Raw genomic sequence first — 10,801 nt, forward strand, 5'->3', positions numbered from 1 at the left:
TATTTCCTCACCTTCTGTCTGGCACTTGCTTGAAAGTATTAGTACATGTTAATTAGGTGGAAGAAATTCTTGCTCTCTCTTCTAGAAAAGCAGCATAAGTCCAGTGACAGCACATGCTCATGTTTTGGTTGCTGTTGGCCTCAGAGAAGCCAGGCAGGACTTTGCTGCCATCTTCCACATTGGTCATCTATAGACATTTGGAGCAAGCAGAACATCTGAATACACGTGAAGCACCTTCTGCTGCCAGAGCTGTGTAGTGGAAGTGCCTGTTTCTTTTAATGAAGGACTTCTTTTTTTCTCCTTGTTCCCAGTGATAATCTAGCAGAAGTGCTGGCAAGTAGGAATGTGCACGTGCAGTGAATCCCATAACCTAAATTTAGGATGCTTTGCTGAGGAGTTAACCACCTAGTGAATCCTGCTTTCCTGCCAGACACTTGTCAAGCTCCCAGTAACTCTAGTGTACTGTAAATAAAGCTGAGCTAGTTCTCTAGGTTGCATCTGTGGCTCTTTAACTGTTCCTGAACTCCACAGATTGTTGTTTTTTTTTTTCTGGGATCGCTCTGGAAGGCAGTGATACTGGCTATGATAGCAGTGAGAAAGCAAGCATAAATATTCATAACTATCCCTAAAGGCAAAGCAATCGCTCTTGCACAAATTGCAACTGTAGAAATGCAAGTGGACAGCAGGGGGGGCAAGCGCATTATGGTAAGTGAATGCAGGAAAATGGGACCAATTTTACACTCCTGTGTGCATATGGGGACAGCAAGCTTTAATCAACCTCTTCTGAAAGACAGCACATTTTATCTCTGCCAATGCCACCCTATAGTTTAACAAATGATGGGAAGATGACTTAGTTCTGGTGTGGAATAAATTGCAATCATCATTTAGGGTCGCTTGTACAGACTGTCAAGTAATTAGTCCTGCTTTTGTATTGCATCAGCAGCTTCACTAGAATAGTCAGTGTTGCATGAGGGAAGGAGCACATGCCAAATAAAAAAATAAAATAAAACAAAACAACTTGGAAGAGGCCTTGCGTTTCAGGAATCTGACTTCAGATACTCTTGTACAAGTTTTTTCAAAGGACGGTGCATTCTTCTCTCTCACCTGTTAGGGTTTTCCAGATCAGGAGATACCCTCAAAGTACTTTATATCCTATTTTCCTCTAGTTCCTTATTAGCTACTCTGTCCTTCCCTTCTGCTACCTTAGTAACTCAAATTCCACAGCAGCTTGGATTTTGGGACTGTTTTCTCAGCTTGGAAAACGTTAATCAGATTTGGTCAGAATCCACCTGAAGTACTGGCATCTTTGTTCAGAACAGGACATAAATTAAAAAAAAAGAAAGTGAACACCAGCAAGTGCCAAAACATTTTCCATAGAAAGCTGCTGTCTATGTAAAGAAACAAATACCAGTTATCTGAAGATTCACATGGTCTTTCGTATTTGTTTGAGGAGTCACCACCTGGCTCTCAATGGTCCCATTGGCTACTGTATTTCTCACGTCTTCCCAAGTTTGTGGTTTTGTCCTGTCCCCTGATGTGACCCTCCCCTAAATTTCTGCAACGAACCACAAAGTACCTCATCCAGCAGCTCCCATGCAGCATTCTTCCATGACACCTTCTTCAGTGGTGTGCCCTGCCAGCTTCAGAGCTGCTTATAAGAGGTGCATAGGTAGGAGGAAACAGGGTCAAGTGTGGAATAGGTCTAAGAGGGAGATACATCTGAAAAAACCTGAGAAGTGTTGTGCTGAGGTATGGATTTCCAGGTGGATCACATTTTATGTTTTACAGTCCTGTCTGTATTCCTGTGATGCACAGGGGAAAATGAGGATTTTTATGTTTTAACTGGAAAAAACCACCCACGTGAGAGAAATATTGTGACCTGTGTTCCTCTTAATAATTTTTATTTCCTTGTTCTGTTCTTTCTGGTGTTCCAGTGAAACTCTCTCCCACCAGTGGCTGCTCATGCACAGCATTTTTTTGCAGCTGACAACGATGGAGCTACTTCCATGGCAGATCTATTGGAGGTAGTAGGAGGGTGCTATGACTTGATGGGTTGTTGCAGTGGGTTTCTGTTGTGCTTGGGCCCAGCAGTGCTACACAACCAATGACTTTTTACTGCTGTGGCTTGCCAAAGACCGGTCTGTGCCTCCACCACTGCTGGTGAGATTTGTGGTTGTTCACCACGTCATGGATCAGGTCTTTTGTTAATGATATACCCAAAAAAAAAAGCATCATACAGGCGCTACTTGATGTTAATTCTTTCAGGGTCCAAGGGTAATGTGCCAGGATTGAAGAAGGTTGAGCTAACAAATGGAAAAATCCATTACAGAAATATTAGGGGTGCTATATTACATATGCCTGTACTCTGAAAAGGATAAGCTAAGAGCTGAGAGCTGTCAAAGCACTGTGCAATCTATTTTGCAGTTTTATGTAGCTTCGATTTGGTTTTCAAGGCAGATGAGAAAAAAGGCTGGTTCATAAAGCCTGGTTATTTGGTCTTGATTCAAAAGGTGCTTAATAGATTTGCCTCTAACGTCCCTGTTTTTAAGAGTGTTACGCACAGTAATTTCCACTGAACTCAGCATTTTTGTAAAACCAGGTCACTTGAAGAGCTGCCTACTGCATGTTGAGGGTGGGAATATGTGATCTTGTCCAGCTCTCCAAGACAGCATGAGGAAAAAGGATGAGGGAGGTCCAGTTGCTAGACAAGTTGCTTAGCTCTCATTGTGTTCAGCATGTCCACTGATGACTGCAGAACTCCTGACTGAAAGCACAATAGTGGATCTAACTCTTAGCACTCACGTTTTGCTGTGTTCACCTTGGTTATTATAGCCTGGGATCCTGATTCTTGTTTTCCTGGCAGCAGACAGTGTGAGTCCTGCTGACTGCAGAGGGAGAGGGCCAGGCTTTCCACAAACTCTTTTTTCCCCCTGGATGCAGAAATAAAGAGCAGGCTTTGAAATGCAACCTTCGTATCTTGTCAGCATGTTTTTTGCTAGGTTCCTGGGAGGGCTCTTAAAGACAGCAGCCTGGATGGACAGACAGGAAAAGGGCCAGACGTTGCAAAGCCTGAATAATCCTGAATTCTGTCCTCGTCATCAACCTAATGGAGCTCTGAGTAATAAAATGAGGTTTCTGAGAAAGCTTGAGATTTCTGCCTCACCTTCTATTTACAAAAGTTTTGTGCTTTTTAATTTTGCAATGTGCTTAAAAGATTAATTGTTTTTAAAATGGAGTTTCTTGTCCTTTCACCCGTTCACATGTGGCCCCAGCACCCCAATTGCCACTGTAGCCTTTGCTTGCTTTGTGAGAGCACATGTCATGCCATGACCATGTCAACAGTCACCCGGCCTGCAGATATACTGCTGCTCAGTGAGCAAAAAGAGGTTTTGTATAGACCCCTGTAGATGAGTGAATAGCATAAGAAACATGTAATGAGCATGACAGAAGAGTGGACAGAATCCACGTCCATGTTTCTCACCTCTTGATATCAAAATCACAGTCTCCCTGTTGCAGCAGTGTGGGCCCCAGTTCTGGCAGTAGAGATCCCTGTGGGCAGACCAGAGACAGACCACTCTGGTGTGGTACAATGTTTGTTTGTGTAGTGATCCTTTCCAGGAGGACTTCTGCTGAGGCAGAAGTGTGTGTTGCCCACTGCCTCTCGGAATCAGAGATCCCTGCAGCCATGATGAAGAAATCGATATATACTTACTGTATTTTTGGCCCCTCATTCTTACTACAGGAACTGTAAAATTAATTTTTTAAAATGTAAAAATTGTAGAGAGAAAGCTCAGAAGTCTTCAGTGGCAATTTACCTTGCATTGGTAGAATCATGCTGTATGTGCCAGCTGCTGTCTCTTCCAGAATTCACTCATAAAAATAAACGTGTGTCCAAAAACAGCCCGCAACTGGCCAGTCTGACCACTTCCAGCTGTGCAACAGTCATGAAGATCATTCTCACAAGTCTTTGTAATGCTGTTGCAAATGGCCAGGAACTTTTTCAAGCTCAATTTAAACACCATGATACAAATTTGGAACTGGAGGAAGAGTTTCTACCTTTTTTGATGCAGCACTTCAGGGCATATTCCTGATGATGCTGTTTTCCCCACCAAGGGGGACTGATGGAACAGGCTTTAACTCACCTCTTTGTGCATCTCTTGCAGTATAATATCCCCATTTGAGCAAGGCCCTCTCTTGGCTCCCTTTATTGACAAGTGGGACTAACCATCCTTTTTAGGATGTGAGTCATCAGACTTGTTTTAGACATTTAATTTAGGTGAGATTAATGGTGGCTTCCCACTATTTGCTTCTCTCCAGTGACTCAGGGAGCTCCAGTGTGACTCCAGTGTGAGTTCCAGTCTGATTTATGATGTACTTTACAGAAGCCTGTATCTGCAAAGAAGCATCACCATGCCTGATTAGACCTAGTTTCAGAGTTGATTTTGATAGGTGATACACACAGCATGCAAACAAACCCATGGATGGCTACATTTATGCTCTATTTTGTCATTTGCCCCAAAGCTGGATTTTGCTGTCGATAAAGATGATGACCCAGCAAACTTTCTGTCCTGTATGACTTTGGCTTCTCTTCCATCCCATCCAGGGCCATGGGGCCAGTTTTGAGTATGCCCTGCAGCTTCATATGCCCCACATGATCCTCCTCCTGGTTCCAGGCCACGATTGCACAAGTGAGAAGAATTACATTAGGGTAAATATGGTGTGACTCAGGAAAGAAACAGATCCACATTTTTTCTTAGAAAGTCAAACGCTTTACAAGATTTTGGTTTTCATTTGCTGTAGTCTCCAGCAAGTTGTGCTGGAGAGATGGGTCAAGGCAGAGGAAACTGGACTCTTTTATTATTGGAGTGTTAAATATTTTACAGAATTATGGTGTTGAAATCTGCAGTATGAACAGTTGTCAAAAAGTTCAGACCTGCACTCTTAGCTTCCAGAAAATGCCCACATAAATTTCTCTTATTGAAGTGGAGCAACCACAAGGGAAATTCTCAGGACAGACAATTTCAAATTCTAAATAGAAATGTAACAGGAAATTAAAGTAAAAAGGAAAGACCCATGACCAATACACATAAAAAAATCATTTGACCAGTGTCTAGATTTCAGCTTCATAGCAAACCTAGGCAAACCACCAAGAAATATGTTTTTGTTATGCTTTTCCAGCTATGTTTCTCAAGCTCAAATCACTTGAAGTAAATAAAATGGACTCAGGAAATTAGTGTATTACGGTTTTATTGATGCAATTGTAACTGTAAAACATACTTTATGGTATTAATGTCAACATCCAATCAGTACTTTGCAGACAGTTTAATTGGATGCATCTGATAATTAAGAGCTCAGTTGTGACCCCATTGATCCCTTCAGAACTGCTTCCTTTACGCAGCTGAGACTATCAGCAGCTGTTTGTGTTTGGTGTGTATGTACAGTTAAAAAAGATTTCAAATGATGAAAGCTCAAGTCTTCCTGACAGCAATGTCTCAGTGGTCTTTTTGGTGATTTTGTTTTTGGGAGACAGTGGATTAATGACATTAATGAACGAACATTCACAAGCTGCCCTGTGTCAATCTGTGACATGACTGTACAAGTAACTTCTTACAAACTGGAGATGAGTCTTCAGCATTGGGTCACTAATACTCTGGATCTTTAGAGTTCCTAAAACATGTATGGCAATGTTGCCACATGCACAGCACCACTAAATATGACACTGAAAACCTAAAAATACAATAGAAAGAGCAAATTAAAATTACCTCTATTTACAAGCCTGAGAGAAAAAATAATACCATTGCAAGCTTACTCTCTATTTGTGCTTCCTTGTAGAGTTAATATTTCTAGACATTCAATACTAGAAAATTTTTGAAATAAAAATTCCAGGCTATAGTATGTGAGTGCACATACATATATATAAATATGCACTTTGTCTTATATATAACAGTAACTGTAATGTTGGATTGTACATCCTGAATACACTACTGTTACTCCACTAAAATTGCCTGATTTTCTGTGTTTGTGCTCTTTTGAGACCCCACCTGGAGTGCTGCATCCAGCTCTGGGGTCCCCAGCACAGGAAGGACCTGGACCTGTTGGAGTGAGTCCAGAGGAGGCCACCAAGATGATTAGAAGGACAGAGCACCTCTGCTGTGAGGAAAGGCTGAGAGAATTGAGATTGTTCAGCTTGGAAAAAAGATGGCCTGGAGGTGACCTAATTGCAGCCTTCCAGTACCTACAAGAAAGATGGAGAGAGGCTATTTATTTAAAAGGACATGTAGTGACAGGGCAAGGGGTAATGGCTTTAAAAGAATAGGTTTAGGTTATGTATTAGGAAGAAATTCTTTGCTATGAGGTTGGTGAGGCATTGAAACAGGTTGCCCAGAGAAACTGTGGATGCCCTATCCCTGGAGGCAAGGCTGGATAGGGCTTTGAGCAACCTGGTCTAGTGGAAGGTGTCCCTGCCCATGGCAAGGGGGTTGGAACTGTACAGTCTCTAAGGTCCCTTCTGCTGAAAACATTCAGTGCAGGTGGCTTGGGGGCAGCTGCAGGTGTGAGCTGCAGATTGAGCTCTGAGTGGGAGCCCAAGACGCAAGACTGTGAACTGCTGACTGTTTGCACAACAAAGGGCATGGGGACCTGTGGCCCAACCAGGGGACTGGACAGTCAGAAGACAATGGATGAAGGAGACTTCAGTCCACTTGGACCGTGAGGGGATAAAACCCCAGGCATTCCTTTGCTGGGGGTCCCTCCTCGGAGGCACCAGCTTGAGCTGTTTCTGTGTTACTGTGCTGTGAAATTGCTTTATGGATTGACACATCCTTTACAGAAAGGGTAATCAGACATTGGAATGGGCTGCCCAGGGAAGTGGTGGATTCTCTGTCCCTGGAGGTTTTTAAGATGAGACTGAATGTGGCACTTAGTGGTCTAGTAACCATGGTCTAGTAACCGTGGTGATGTTGGATCAAGGGTTGGACTTGATGATCTCGGAGGTCCCTTCCAACCCAGCTGATTCTATGATTCTATGATCCAAGACTCTGCTGTGGGAGGCCTGGGGTCAAACCAGTAAGGAAATCTGGTCTGACTATCTGAGTGAGGTGTGTAGGGAGTCAAGTGAGGAACCTGTTGGCTCACTGGAGGTGTCTGCTGTGAAGGGGCTTCGGTGCCAGCAGTGAAAGTCTGGTGATGGGAGTGTCACTACCACAGTGGCTCCTGAATGGTCAGGCTGGCAAGTTTCCTTAGCGCTTCCAAGCCAAACCCTTCTGTGACTCTATGATTTATGCAGGGGGCTCGGGGGCTGCTTCATTCAAAGTTGGAGATTAAGATCACAGGTAATTAGGAGCGACTTATGAATCCTCCACCCTTGCAGGAACTTAAGGGGGTTCAAAGTGTATCAGGGACACCGGCATAGTGCCTGACCGATGATCCCATTTTCCACATAAAACAAGGCAAAACATTAGTAGGTGGAGGTGAAAAGTATTTCCCCAAAGACTGTTAAGATAATGAATACATGTACCTCTTCCCCATACATGACCATAAAGGCAGTATAAAGTCTGATAGTGAGAATCCAAGCAAACATGAGTCAGAGACCTCATCTCACTAAATGCATAGATATTTATTGAGATAAAAGAGGTTATAAAGCAGTTTGAGGTGTGCAAACTGTCTGCTGTTGCAGAAAGAGCAATCCTCCTACCATCTCCTGTGTGGCTTGTAAGTCTCCCCTCTAGCCCTGCAACAAGCTTAGATGTGTTTAGCTCCATAAAAAGCTGGCAGGGGCAAGCGTATTTCAAAAAAACAGGACATGTTACTATTGTGAAGAGCTGAATGTTTTTTTTTCTCTTTAGAGTATTTCAGAAGACAAAAGCGTTTTTTTTCATGCACTAAAAAAAAAATGAAATGAGAAACCACAACTTTGGGGTACTAATACTTTATTTATAAAAACTGGAAATTATTCTGGGAAGTGGATTTTCGTAAGATTCTTTTTTGATAGAAAATGATCTAAGAAAACAGGAGAAAACTCAGTTTTAAGTCTGTGCTTCTTTGTCCAAAGAAAAACATTTTCTAAGGACAAAAAAAAGGGGGGGAAAAAAAGCTTTTGTAATCTGCTACAAAAATACTTGACGTTTTTTGAACATTTCTGTCTTTGTTACCATCTCACTCTGCCTCTTATTTGTCATAATTTAGCCTTCTCAAGATGCAATACTTGTTTTTCCAGGCATTTTGTGAAATACATCATACTGTCAAAGGAAGGTGGCAAAGAGGACAGTTCCTATTGCGAGACAGCATTCCTTGGGGAAAATCACTCTGCCAACAGCTCTCTGCAAGGCAGATAGATATGTTATAGAACAGTTTCCTCCCACAAAGACTGTTTGCCATATCATTGTTCTCATGTCAATCACTCTCCATGTTGAGAAACTGCATAACTCCCTGTAAAATTGCAGCTCTCCAAAGGCAGTTAGAAGTTCAGGATGGTTCCGGGTTATGGGGTGGAATAAGTTGCTGCTTCTGCACATGGGTATGGTTGGGAAGAAAGGTGACTTTTTATCTTCATGTTTCACCAAAGAGACTCATTCTAATCCTGGGTTATCAAAGACTGGGGAGAAATGACCCTTGGGATATGATTTATTTTTAGCTTGAGACAGCTTTTGTAGATCTCTGTAATTTTCTATGCCAGTAGATTTGATAACTGTTTGTCCTTTTGGTGGCAAACACAGGCAGCAGAAGTTGATAGCAGGGCTGATAATTAAAGTTGCCTAACATTTAAAAAAACCTTTTAGGTTTGTCTAAATCCCATTTTCACTCATTAATATTTTTCTTAAACTTCAGTCCTGCAGAATAGTGGTGGTATTTTCCACACCAGAAGTTTTCTTCAAAAGGGAGAGTCAAGAGCCAGATCATAAAGGGCTGGCTTAATCTCCAGTTAGAAAATAAACTGGTTTTTTGCCACTGTGAAGTCTCAGGAAGAGGGAGGAGAGGATGCGGTTCGGCCTCGAAGTGGAAGGGCTGGGAGGAAGCTGGGGTTAAACCACACCACTTTACCATAGATCTAATGCTGAGTGAAAACAGGAATAACCCTTAGCAGTGGATTTAAATATGCAGCTACCAGGCAACTTGGAGAAAATTTCACTCCAGCATCAGCAGCTCCTATCCCAAGAGACACTGCAGTCCTCCAGCTTTTGTACCTAGCTCACTCTGAACTGGTGGTAGGCCATGCTAGACCCTCTATGCTGGTTATATCCATGAGGAGTTTTATTAATGACTGAAAATGGCACTTATTTCTGCAAGGGAGAACCAACAATGACTGCACAGAGGTGCCTTTCATGCCTTCAAGCCAAAAATCAAGTCAGCTTCCTGCCGTGGGGTTGAAGTGGGTGAGGTGTCCCTGTACCATTAACAACTTACAGGCAGAGAGCCCTGCACAGCAAGGCTTTGCTGAGGAAGAGACATGCTTTTACCACTGAAAATTAGTGTTCCTCCAGAAACTAAGCCAGTGGGAGCATGGTTTGTAGAGGTCTGTCAGTAACAGCATTCTTGAGGGTAAGAACTAAGGAAGAAGTGGGTGGCAGGAGCCCTTCTCAATTTGAAGACCTTTACCATATCAGTATTTCCCAGGGAATTCCCCCTGATTTTCAAATATTGCTCAGCTACTGAAGGATGGCACTGACATTACTGGAATAAGCCTAAAAGACAAGGACTCTGTCCGTGGTTTTCTAAGGCTTGTAAATGAAGTTGCTCTGTCCCAGTTCTGAGACTTCCATTATAGTGCTTTGGCATACCTTCTACTATAGATAGTCTTGCTCCATCTAATGAGTAAATTTATTGCTCATCCTGGCTTAGTTTTGGCTGTGGAGAGGGGCTGGGGAAAATAACATAATTTATGAATTTGACCTATGCAAAGACGGGAATTACCTGGGAAGATTCTAGGCTTGATTTTGTTAGAAGAGTAAGAATGACAATGATTTTAGTTTACAGCTGCTCCCTGACATGTCTTTTAAATTCTTTCTAAAAAAAACTCGAGGGTTTCTTTTTAATGAACTTTCCCATGAAAATCTATTTGTGTTTATATTCAGCGGGTGGATTTGCTTGTTATGTGAATCGAATGGCAGGGGGAGGGAAGAGATAAAATGAAGAAAGTTGGTTTAAGCACTTTATCTGTTGCAATCCATCTTTACTGTTTTTGTTCAGCAGCCAAAACACATTCCTCTTTTACAGAAGAAGGAACACAAGGGCACCAGCTCACAGATCTTTAATGCAATAAAGCAGTCTCTGAGGCCTATGTGAGGGGCCACATCCAGCTGGGCACTGAAGAAAGAAGAGCAGAGACAGGGCATGCCAGCACAGAGATGCTCAGGACCCTTTCTGGTTCCTGCCAAATCCCTGTTCAGCTCAGAGAGGCCAGGATTTGCCCATTCCTTCTTCTACCCTGCCTTGTCTTTCTAGGAGACCATCTTGCTTAACCCTTGCCAGAGTTCATGTTCATATTCCCCCTTTTTCCCTTTTTCTTTCCAAAAGACATTCATTTGGAATGTGAGTGGAAAGCTAAAAGAAGAGGTAAAAAGAAAAGACCATGGCATTTTTTTCTGAGAGTTTGTTTTTTTGGTCCTGTTGGATAGTCATGGAAGTAAACAGCTCTTTCCAACAGCCTCTGGATAGACTGAAGGGTCTGATAGGCCCTTTGGTTCACCTTACATCCATCCTGACCTGTGTCTCACAGTCCTGCCTGGCACTGCAGCCTCCTTTCCCTGTTATCCCTGTTATCCCTGTTATCCCTGTTATCCCTGTCATCCCTTCTGTGGTGGGT

Source organism: Corapipo altera, unplaced genomic scaffold, assembly GCF_003945725.1.
Source record: "Corapipo altera isolate COAL_440 unplaced genomic scaffold, ASM394572v1 1, whole genome shotgun sequence".
Classification (NCBI taxonomy): Eukaryota; Metazoa; Chordata; class Aves; order Passeriformes; family Pipridae; genus Corapipo; species Corapipo altera.